The sequence below is a fragment of the Mesoplodon densirostris genome (assembly GCF_025265405.1).
Source record: "Mesoplodon densirostris isolate mMesDen1 chromosome Y unlocalized genomic scaffold, mMesDen1 primary haplotype SUPER_Y_unloc_1, whole genome shotgun sequence".
NCBI classification, from domain to species: domain Eukaryota; kingdom Metazoa; phylum Chordata; class Mammalia; order Artiodactyla; family Ziphiidae; genus Mesoplodon; species Mesoplodon densirostris.
In genome coordinates this window covers 159,772-172,512 of record NW_026778236.1, presented here as the reverse complement: position 1 = coordinate 172,512, position 12,741 = coordinate 159,772, and the positions used below count along the sequence as shown (strand labels likewise).

Here is a 12,741-nt window from a genome sequence, read left to right as displayed (position 1 = left end):
CAGTAATACTCAATAAGATAGACTAATTTCTGGGACAAAAAACATACTTAAACAAATTTGAAAGAACAGAAATCACACAAAAGTATGCCCTCAGATCACAACAGATTTAAACTAAAAGTGAACAAGAAAGTAATGGCTGGAAAACCCACAACAGATTAGAGGTTAAACCACATAATTGTATATAACACACGGGTCAAAGAATAAGTCTCAAAAAATTACTTCAAACAAAATGAAATTGAAAATATAGCATATCGGGCCTCCCTGGTGGCGCAGTGGTTGAGAGTCCGCCTGCCGATGCAGGGGATACGGGTTCGTGCCCCGGTCTGGGAGGATCCCATATGCCGCGGAGCGGCTGGGCCCGTGAGCCATGGCCGCTGAGCCTGCGCATCCGGAGCCTGTGCTCCACAATGGGAGAGGCCACAACAGTGAGAGGCCCGCGTACCGCAAAAAAAAAAAAAAAAGAAAATATAGCATATCAAATTTATAGGGTACAGTAAAAGCAATGATGAGCAATTAGTAGTACCTGATGCACATATAGGAAAAGAAGATCTAGAATGACGAATGTAGGCATACACTTCAGAATAGAAAAAAATAGCAAATTAAATTCACGGTAAGTAGAAAAATCTTTAAAAACTTGATTTAAAAAAAAAATCAACCAATAAATCTGTAACAAGGAAACTGAATCAATCATCAAAAACATTCCCCAACAGGGCTTCCCTGCTGGCGCAGGGGTTGGGAGTCCGCCTGCCGATGCAGGGGACACAGGTTCATGCCCCAGTCCGGTAGGGTCCCACATGCCGCGGAGCAGCTGGGACCGTAAGCCATGGCTGCTGAGCCTGTGCATCTGGTGCCTGCGCTCTGCAGCGGGAGAGGCCACAACAGTGAGAGGCCCGCGTACCACAAAAAAAATGAAGAACTGAAACAAACTTCATTTTTTGTAAAAATTTTGTGGGAGAGACTACTTCCTAACTTATTCCATAAGGCCAACATCATCCTGTTAGCAAAGCCAGACAAATCTACTTCAAGACTGATAACCTTAAAAATACAGATGCAAAATACTCAAAAAGAACAACAAGCACATGAAAATGATCTTAACATCACTCATCATAAGGGAAATTCAAATCAAAACCATAAGGTATAATTTTACACACAACAGAATAACCAGAATCAAAATAACAGGTATCATCAGAGATGTAGAGAAATTTGGACCTTCGTGCACCATTACTGGGAACGTTAAATGGTGCAGTTACCATGGAAAACAGTACAGAAGGTTCCCAAAAATTTTAAACTAAAATTATCTTACAATCCAACAATCCAAAGATAATCCAAATTATCTTACAACCCCACTTCTAGGTATATATCCAAAAGAATTCAAGGCAGGCTCTCAAAGAGATACTTGCATACCCAAATTCATTAGAGAATTATTCACTATAGAAGAAACCCAAATGTCTATTAACAGATGAGTGGATAAAGAACATGTGATATATATGTTTTTATATAATGTTATGCAAACTTACAAAAGAGGGAAATCCTGTCACATGCTGTAACATGGAAGAACTTGGAGGACATTATGCTAAGGAAAACAGGCCAGTCATATAAGGACAAATATTGTATGATTCCAATCATATGAATCTAAAGTAGATTTGGAGGCGGAGTCAAGATGGTGGTGTGGGAAGATGCAGAGCTAGCATCTCCCCAAAACTAGGGTGCCTGCCAGCCACTGTTGGTGGAACCTGACACCCAAGTAGATGGGAGGAACCCAAAAGTGAACTGGTAGGACATAAGGGGACTGAGCGGGGAGGAGAAGTGGAGGCCAGACAGGATCGGCACCCCTGAGGCCGGGGAGATCAGGGAGTATCCCCCCTCCAAAGCCCCATCCAGGCACCGTGGGTCCTGGGGGCACAGGAGGGAGGCTGGGAAGATCAGGAGAGGCAGGTGGGACGAGCCATTCTGGAGGAGTGGGAGGGGACCAAATGCCCTGACCACTGGGGGCAGAGGAGCCTTCTGAGCTCCCAGGCCAATTCCCTGCCCTCTGACGTCCCCTCCAGGTAATGTGGGTCCTTGGGGGCGTAGGAAGGAGGCTGAGGGGAGAATAAGAGAGGCAGTTGGGAGAGGCCCTCTGGGAGGAGCAGGAGAGGAGGGTGACTGCCCCACTCACTCAAGCCCAGGAAGCCTGCTGGGCTTGCAGGTGAAGTCCCCTGCCCTCTGAGACTACGGGTGGGGGTCACGCCTGGGCCCCTTCTGTTCCTTGAGCCTAAGCCATAACCTGCATGCCCTTTTCCAGCCTTGTGGATCCTAAGCATTAGCCCCACCCACTGCCCTAACGTCACTCTTGCTTAGGCCCCGTCCTCCAGAGCCAAGGCCTCCCTCCCCTTTTTCTTTTACCTCCTCCTCTTTTTTTACTATTGTGGTAGTGATGTACGTTCCGGTTGTTTCATCTGTATTTTTACTTTTATATTCTTTTTAACATATCTGTTAGTTTCCTAGTCTAATTTTATTTTTTACTTTGTTATTGTTCTTTTTTTGGGTCACTGCACTCAGCTTGAGGGATCTTGGTTCATGAACCAGGGGTCAGGCCAAAACTCCTGTGGTGTGAGCTCCAAGTCTGAATGACTGTACTACCAGAGAACCTCAGACCCCAGGGAATATTCACCAGAGTGAGGTCTTACGGAGTTCCTCATCTCAGCACCAAGACCCAGTTGTACCGGCCTACAAACTCCAGTGTTGGAAGCCTCAGGCCAAACAAACAAAAAGACAGGAACACAATCCCACTCAAGAAAAAAAAAAAAAAGACAGATGTCAAAAAACTTTGTCACATATGAAGAAGGTAAAAACCTACAAGACCAAATAAATGAAGAGGAAACAGACACTCTACCTGAAAAAGAATTCAGAGTAATGACAGTAAAGATGATCCAGAATCTTGTAAACAGAATGGAGGCATGGATTGAGAAAATACAAGAAATGTTTAACAAAGATCTAGAACTAACGAACAGAAAAACAGAGATGAACAACACAGTAACTGAAATGTAAAATACACTAGAATAACTGAGGCAGAAGAACGAATAAGTGAGCTGGAAGACAGAATGGTGGAAATAACTGCCAAGGAGCAGAATAAAAAAGAAAGAATGAAAAGAACTGAAGACCATCTCAGAGACCTCTGGGTCAACACTAGACACACCAACATTCGAATTACAGGGGTCCCAAAAGAAGAAGAGAAAAAGAAAGGGTCTGAGAAAATATGTGACGAGATTATAGTTGAAAACTTCATAACATGGGAAAGGAAATAGTCACCCAGGTCCAGGAAGCACAGAGAGTCGCACACAGGATGAACCCAAGGAGAACATGCCGAAACACACAGTAATCAAATTGGCAAAAATTAAACACAGAAAAATTACTGAAAGCAGCAAGGGAAAAACAACAAATAACATGCAAGGGAACTCCCATAAGGTTAACAGCTGATTTCTCAGCAGAAACTCTACAAGCCAGAAGGGACTGGCATGATATACTTAAAGTGATGAAAGGGAAGAACCTACAACCAAGATAACTCTACTCTGCAAGGATCTCATTCAGATTCGATGGAGAAATCAAAAACTTTATAGACAAGCAAAAGCTAAGAGAATTCAGCACCACCAAACCAGCTTTACAACAAATGCTAAAGAAACTTCCCTAGATGGGAAACACAAGAAAAAGACCCACAAAAACAAACCCAAAACAAGTAAGAAAAAGATAATAGGAACATACATATCGATAATAACCTTGAATGTAAATGGATTAAATGCCCCAACCAAAAGACAGAGACTGGATGAATGGATACAAAAACAAGACCCATATATATACTGTCTAAAAAAGACTCACTTCAGACCCAGGGACACATGTAGACTGAAAGTGAAGTGATGGAAAAAGATATTTGATGCAAATGGAAATAAAAAGAAAGCTGGAATAGCAATACTAGTGTCAGATAAAACAGACTTTAAAATAGAGACTGTTACAAGAGATAAGGATGAACACTACGTAATGATCAAAGAATCAATCCAAGAAGAAGATGTTAACAATTATAAATGTTTATGCACCAAACAAAGGAGCACCTCAATACATAAGGCAAATGCTAACAACCATTAAAGGAGAAATTAACATTAACAAAATAATAATAGGGGACTTTAACACCCCACTTTCACCAATGGACAGATTGTCCAAACAGAAAATAAATAGGGAAACACCAGCTTTAATTGACACAGTACACCAGATAGATTTAATTGATATTTAAAGAACATTCCACCCAAAAGTGGCAGAATACACTTTCTTCTCAATTGCACATGGAACATTCTACAGGATAGATCACACCTTGGGTCACGAATCAAGCCTCAGAAAATAGAAGAAAACTGAAATCATATCAAGCATCTTTTCTGACCACAACGCTATGAGATTGGAAATCAATTATAGGGAAAAAAATGTAAAAATACAAATACATGAAGGCTAAACAGCGCACTACTAAATAACCAAGAGATCACTGAAGAAATCAAAAAATACTGAGAAACAAATGACAATGAAAACACAATGACCCAAAACCTATGGGACACAGCAAAAGCAGCTCTAAGAGGGAAGTTTATAGCAATTCTGTCACCTCAAGAAACAAGAAAAATCTCAGATAAACAACCTAGCCCTACACTTAAAAGAACTAGAGAAAGCGGCTTCCCTAGTGGTGCAGTGGTTGAGAGTCCACCTGCCGATGCAGGGGACACAGGTTCATACCCAGGTCCGGGAAGATCCCACAACCGCGGAGCGGCTGGGCCTGTGGGCGATGGCCGCTGAGCCTGCACATCCGGAGCATGTGCTCCGCAACGGGAGAGGCCACAACAGTGAGAGGCCCGTGTATCACACACACACAAAAAAGAACTAGAGAGGGCTTCCCTGGTGGCGCAGTGGTTGAGAGTCCGCCTGCCGATGCAGGGGACACGGGTTCGTGCCCCGATCCCGGAAGATCCCACATGCCGCGGAGCGGCTGGGCCCGCGAGCCGTGGCCGCGGAGCCTGTGTGTCCGGAGCCTGTGCTCCGCAACGGGAGAGGCCACAGCAGTGAGAGGCCCGCGTACAGCAAAAAAAAAAAAAAAAAAAAAAAAAAAAAAAGAACTAGAGAAAGCAGAACAAAGAAAACCCAAAGTCAGTAGAAGGAAAGAAATCATAAAGATCAGAGGAGAAATAAATAAAATAGAAATGAAGAAAACAATAGCAAAGATCAGTGAAACTAAAAGCCGGATCTTTCAGTACCAGAACATAAACAAAATTGATAAACCCTTAGCCAGACTCATCAAGAAAAAGAGGCAGAGGATGCAAATCAATAAAATTAGAAATGAAAAAGGAGAAACCAAAACTGACACTACAGGGGCTTCCCTGGTGGCGCAGTAGTTGAGAGTCCGCCTGCCAATGCAGGGGACGCGTGTTCGTGCCCCGGTCCGGGAGGATCCCACATGCCGCGGAGCAGCTGGGCCCGTGAGCCATGGCCGCTGGGCCTGTGCGTCCGGAGCCTGTGCTCTGCAATGGGACAGGCCACAACAGTGAGAGGCCCACATATCCCCCCCACACACACACAAAAAGAACTGCCACTACAGAAATACAAAGGATTATAAGAGACTAGTACAAAAAACTACATACCAATAAAACAGACAGCCAAGAAGAAACGGACAAATTCTTGGAAAGGTACAATTTTCTAAGACTGAACCAGGAAGAATTAGAAAACATAAACAGACCTATCACAAGTAATGAAATTGAAACCAAAATAAAAAATCTTCCAACAAACAAAAGTACAGGACCAGATGGCTTCACAGGCGAATTCTATCAAACATTTAAAGAAGAGTTAAAACCGATCCTTCTCAAACTCTTCCAAAAAATCGAAGAGGGAGAAACACTCCCAAATTCATTTTATGAAGCCACCATCCCCCGATACCAAAACCAGAAAAAGAAGATATCACAAAAAAAGAAAATTATAGACCAGTATCACTGATGAACATAGATGCAAAAATCCTCAACAAAATACTAGCAAACAGAATCCAACATCACAAAGGATCATACGCCTTGATCAAGTGGGATTTATCCCAGGGATGCAAGGATTCTTCAATATACACAAATCAATCAATGTGAAACACGACATTAACAAATTAATGAATAAAAATCATATGATCATCTTCATAGATGCAGAAAAAGCTTTTGACAAAATTCAACACCCATTTAAGATAAAAACTCTCCAGAAAATGGGCACAGAAGGAACCTACCTCAACAAAATAAAGGTCATAATGATAAACCCACAGCAAGCATAATACTCAATGATGAAAAACTGAAAGTATTTCCACTAAGATCTGGAACAAGACAAAGATGTCCACTCTCACCACTCTTATTCAACATAGTTTTGGAAATCCTAGACACAGCCATCAGAGAAGAAAAAGAAATAAAAGGAATACAAGTTGGAACAAAAGAAGCAGAACTGCCACTGTTTGCCAATGACATGATACTATACATAGAAAATCCTAAAGATGCCACCAGAAAACCACAACTAATCAATGAGTTTGGTAAGGTTGCAGGATACAAAATTAATGCACAGAAATCGCTGGCATTCCTATATATCAGTAACAAAAAAATCAGAAAGAGAAATTAAGGAAACACTCCCATTCACCATTGCAACAAAAAGAATAAAATATCTAGGAATAAACCTGCCTAAGGAGGTGAAAGACATCTACTCAGAAAACGATAAAACACTGATGAAAGAAATCAAAGATGACATAAACAGATGCAGAAATATACCATGTTCTTGGATTGGAAGAATCAATATTGTGAAAATGACTATACTATCCAAAGCTATCTACAGATTCAATGAAATCCCTATCAAACTACCAATGGCATTCTTCACAGAATTAGACCAAAAAATTTTACCATTTCTTTGTAAACACTAAAAGCCCTGAACAGCCAAAGTAATCTTGAGAAAGAGAAACAGAGTTGGAGGAATCAGGCTAGCTGACTTCAAACCATACCACAAAGCTACGGTAATCAAGACAGTATGCTACTGGCAGAAAAACAGAAATATAGATCAATGGTACAGGATAGAAAGCCCAGAAGTAAACCCACACACATATGAGCACCAAATTTACGACAAAGGAGGCAAGAACATACAATGGAGAAAAGACAGCCTCTTCAGTAAGTGGTGCTGGGGGCGCTTCCCTGGTGGCGGAGTGGTTAAGAATCTGCCTGCCAATGCAGGGGACACGGGTTCGAGCCCTGGTCCGCGAAGATCCCACATGCCTTGGAGCAACTAAGCCTCTGTGCCACATTACTGAGCCTGCGCTCTAGAGCCCGTGAGCCACAACTACTGAAGGCTGTGCACCTACAGCCCATGCTCTGCAGTAAGAGAAGCCACCGCAATGAGAAGCCCGTGCACTGCAACGAAGAGTAGCCCCCACTCGCCGCAACCAGAGAAAAGCCTGTGCACAGCAATGAAGACCCATTGAAGACCCAATGCAGCCAAGACTAAATAATAATAAAGAAAAAAAATTTTTAAATAAAATAAACAATCACAGGGCTTCTATAATGCTATTTAAAAAAAAAAAAGAAGTGGTGCTGGGAAAACTGGACAACTACGTGTAAAAGAATGAACTCAGAACACTACCTAACACCATACACAAAAATAAACTCCAAATGGATTAAAGACTTAAGTTTAAGACCAGAGACTATAAAACTCTTAGTGGAAAACATAGGAAAAACACTCTTTGCCATAAATCACAGCAAGATCTTTTTTGACCCACATCCTAGAGTAATGGAAATAAAAACAAAACAAATGGGACTTAATTAACCTTGAAACTTTTGCACAGTAAAGGAAACCATAAACAAGACAAAAAGACAACCCTCAGAATGGGAGAATATATTTGTAAAGTAAACAAAAGATTAATATCCAAAATATATAAACAGGTCATGGAGCTCAATATCAAAGAAACCAAATAATCAAGTTAAAAAATGGGCAGAAGACCTAAATGGACATTTCACCAAGAAGACACAGAGATGGCCAAGAGGCACGTGAAAAGATGCTCAACATCGCCAATTATTAGAGAAATGCAAGTCAAAACTACAATGAGGTATCACCTCAGGCCCGTCAGGATGGCTATCATTAAAAAATCTAGAAACAATAAATGCTGGAAAGGGTGTGGTGAAAAGGGAACACTCTTGCACTGCTGGGAATGTGAATTGGTACAGCCACTATGGAGAACAGTATGGAGGTTCCTTAAAAAACTAAAAATAGAACTACCATATGACCCAGCAATCCCACTACTCGGCACATACTCTGATTAAACCGTAATTCAAAAGGAGACATGTACCACAATGTTCACTGCAGCACTATTTACAATAGCCAGGACATGGTAGTAACCTAAATACCCATCAACAGATGAATGGATAAAGAAGATGTGGCACATATATACAATGGAATATTACACAGCCATAAAAAGAAATGAAATTGAGTTATTTGTAGTGAGGTGGATGGACCTAGAATCTGTCACACAGAATGAAGTCAGAAAGAGAAAAACAAATGCTGTATGCTAATGCAGATATATGGAATGTAAACAGAAAAAAAAAAGGTACTGATGAACCTAGCTGCAAGGCAGGAATAAAGTGGTAGACATAGAGAGTGGACTTGAGGACACAAGGTGGGAGGGAGAAGCTGGGACGAAGTGAGAGTAGCATCGACATATATACACTATTGAATCTAAAACAGTTGGCTGGTGGGAAGCAGCAGAGCAGCATAGGGAGATAGGACTGGTGCTTTGCGATGACCTAGAGAGGTTGGATAGGGAGGATGCGAGGGAGGCTCAAGAGGGAGGGGATATGGGGACATATGTATGCATAGAGCTGATCGCTTTGTTGTGCAGCAGAAACTAACACAGTATTGTGAAGCAATTATACCCCAATAAAGATCTATCAAAAAAAATAAAGTACATTTGACTATCTAAAGTAGTCAAGAAATAAAAGAAATCGAAATCAGAAAAGAAGAAGTAAAGCTGTCACTGTTTGCAGATGACATGATACTATACATAGAAAATCCTAAAGATGTTACCAGAAAACTACTAGAGCTAATCAATGAATTTGGTAAAGTAGCAGGATACAAAATTAATGCACAGAAATCTCTGGCATTCTTATACACTAGTGATGAAAAATATGAAAGTGAAATTAAGAAAACACTCCCATTTACCACTGCAACAAGAAGAATAAAATATCTAGGAATAAACCTACCTAAGGAGACAAAAGACCTGTATGCAGAAAATTATAAGACACTGATGAAAGAAATTCAAGATGATACAAATAGATGGAGAGATATAGCATGTTCTTGGATTGGAAGAATCAACATTGTGAAAATGACTCTACTACCCAAAGCAATCTACAGATTCAATGCAATCCCTATCAAGCCACCACTGGCATTTTTCACAGAACTAGAACAAAAAATTTCACAATTTGTATGGAAACACAAAAGACACCGAATAGCCAAAGCAATCTTGAGAATGAAAAACGGAGCTGGAGGAATCAGGCTCCCCGACTTCAGACTATACTACAAAGCGACAGTAATCAAGACAGTATGGTACTGGCACAAAAACAGAAATATAGATCAATGAAACATGACAGAAAGTCCAGAGATAAACCTATGCATATATGGTCACCTTCTCTTTGATAAAGGAGGCAAGAATATACAGTGGAGAAAAGACAGCCTCTTCAATAAGTGGTGCTGGGAAAACTGGACAGGGACAGGTAAAGTATGAGATTAGATCACTCCCTAACACCATACACAAAAATAAGCTCAAAATGGATTAAAGACCTAAATGTAAGGCTAGACACTATCAAACTCTTAGAGGAAAACATAGGCAGAACACTCTCTGACATAAATCACATCAAGATCCTTTTCTGACCCACCTCCTAGAGAAATGGAAATAAAAACAAAAATAAAATGAGACCTAAAGAAACTTAAAAGCTTTTGCACAGCAAAGGAAACCATAAACAAAACAAAAAGAAAACCCTCAGAATGGGAGAAAATATTTGCAAATGAAGCAACTGACAGAGGATTAATCTCCAAAATTTACAAGCAGCTCATGCAGCTCAATAACAAAAAAACAAACAACCCAATCCAAAAATGGGCAGAAGACCTAAATAGACATTTCTCCACAGAAGATATACAGATTGCCAACAAACACATGAAAGAATGTTCATCATCATTAATCATTAGAGAAATGCAAATCAAAACTACAATGAGATATCATCTCACACAGGTCAGAATGGCCATCATCAAAAAATATAGAAACAATAAATGCTGGAGAGGGTGTGGAGAAAGGGAACCCTCTTGCACTGTTGGTGGGAATGTAAAATGATACAGCCACTATGGAGAACAGTATGGAGGTTCCTTAGAAAACCACAAAGAGAACTACCATACGACCCAGCAATCCCACTACTGGGCATATACCCTGAGAAAACCATAATTCAAAAAGAGTCACGTACCAAAATGTTCATTGCAGCTCTATTTACAATAGCCAGGACATGGAAGCAACCTAAGCGTCCATCAACAGATGAATGGATAAAGAAGATGTGGCATATATATACAATGGAATATTACTCAGCCATTAAAAGAAACAAAATTATTTGTAGTGAGGTGGATGGACCTAGAGTCTGTCATACAGAGTGAAAGAGAAAAACAAATACCGTATGCTAACACATATATATGGAATCTAAGGGGGAAAAAAAAAAAGGTCATAAAGAACCAAGGGGTAAGACGGGAATAAAAACACAGACCTACTATAGAATGGACTTGAGAATATGGGGAGGGGGAAGGGTAAGCTGTGACAAAGTGAGGGAGTGACATGGACATATATACACTACCAAACGTAAAACAGATACCTAGTGGGAAGTAGCCACATAGCAGAGGGAGATCAGCTAGGGGGGTTGTGACCACCTAGAGGGGTGGGATAGGGAGGATGAGAGGGAGGGATATGCATGAGGGAAGAGATATGGGAACATATGTCTATGTATAACTGATTCACTTTGTTATAAAGCAGAAACTAACACACCATCGTAAAGCAATTATACTCCAATAAAGATGTTAAAAAAAAAAAGTCAAAATCATAGAAACATAAAGTAGAAAGGCATTTTCCAAGAGGGAGGGTGTAGCGGGGAGTAGTGGTGGTAAGGTAGGTTGGAGAATTAGTGTGTAGTGGGAACAGAGTTTCAGTTCTGAAGGACGAAAAATAGTTAGAGCTCTATTGCAGAACCATGTAAATACCTTTAACATTAACTGTAGAGTTTCAAACAGTAAGTATGATGTCATGTATTTTTACCATAATAAAATAAATTAAAAATTCTCAGTAAAATATTGACAACTAAATACAGAAATATATACAATATGACCAAGTGAAATTTATTCCAAGAATGAAAGAGTGGTTCATTATATAAATCAGTAATGTTAATACAACACATAAATATAAAAAAGGGGAAAACCACGACTATGTCAAATGATTCAGAAAAAACACCCAAATTTCAACTTTTTCACGATAAAAATACTTAATAAGCTAAGAATAAAAAGGAACTTTCTCAGGAAAGTAAAGGCATAAATGAAAAACTTAACAGCTAACATCACATTGGAAGAAAGAGTGAAAGCCTTCTCTCCATACCACGAACGAGAAAAGGATGCTTGCTGTCACTATCTCTATTCAACATAACAGAGCAAGTAAGCAAAGGCAAATGACACACATCCAAATTGCAAAGGTAGAAGTAAAACTACCTCTTTTAACAAATGACAGGCTCTGATACTGAGAACACCCTAATGAATCCATTCACAAGATAAATCCAGGGCTTCCATGGTGGCGCGGTGGTTGAGAGTCCGCCTGCCGATGCGGGGGACACGGGTTCGTGCCCCGATCCCGGAAGATCCCACATGCCGCGGAGCGGCTGGGCCCGCGAGCCATGGCCGCGGAGCCTGTGTGTCCGGAGCCTGTGCTCCGCAACGGGAGAGGCCACAGCAGTGAGAGGCCCGCGTACAGCAAAAAAAAAAAAAAAAAAAAAAAAAAAAAAAAAAAAAAAGATAAATCCAGCAAAATTGTAAAATATAAAATCAAACAAAAATCATGTGTATTTCTAGGTACTAGCAAGGAACAACCCAAAAAGAAAATTAAGAAAACAATTCCACCTACAATAGCAGCAAAAATACTTTGTAATAAATACAACCAAGAAGGTGCAATAGTGTCAAAAGAAATGAAAGAAGACCTAAATATAGAAAGATAACCTGCATCACATACTGAAACTTAACATTGTTAACATGTTAATACCACTCAGAGCAATCTATAGATTTAATGTAATTTCTTTCAAAATTCTGTTTATCACAGAAATGGAGAAACCTATTCTAAAATTTGAAGAAAAATGGACTTACTTAAATGTCTAAGTAGAGATTTCTCCATAGAGGATATACCATAAGCACATGAAGAGATGCTTAACATCACTAATCATAAAGGAAAATGAAAATCAAAACTACTGTGAGATACACCACACACCCATTAGGGTGGCTATTATTAAAATGTCAGAAAATAGCAGGTATGGAAGAGGATGTGGAGAAACTGAAATCTTTGTACACTGCTTGTGGGTGTATAAAATGGTGAAGCCACTGTGTAATTCAGTTTAGTGAACCCTGAGGAAGTTAAACACAGGATTTCTACATGACCTAACAGATCCACTCCAA

The 12,741-nt window shown here is 40.2% G+C and overlaps 1 protein-coding gene across 6 annotated transcripts in view; it reads right to left on the bottom strand.

Annotated features, from left to right (window-relative positions):
• LOC132482954 (probable ubiquitin carboxyl-terminal hydrolase FAF-X) overlaps window positions 1-12,741 on the bottom strand; it is a 138,583-nt gene that overhangs the window by 42,738 nt on the left and 83,104 nt on the right. The gene's annotated exons all lie outside the window — the stretch shown is intronic.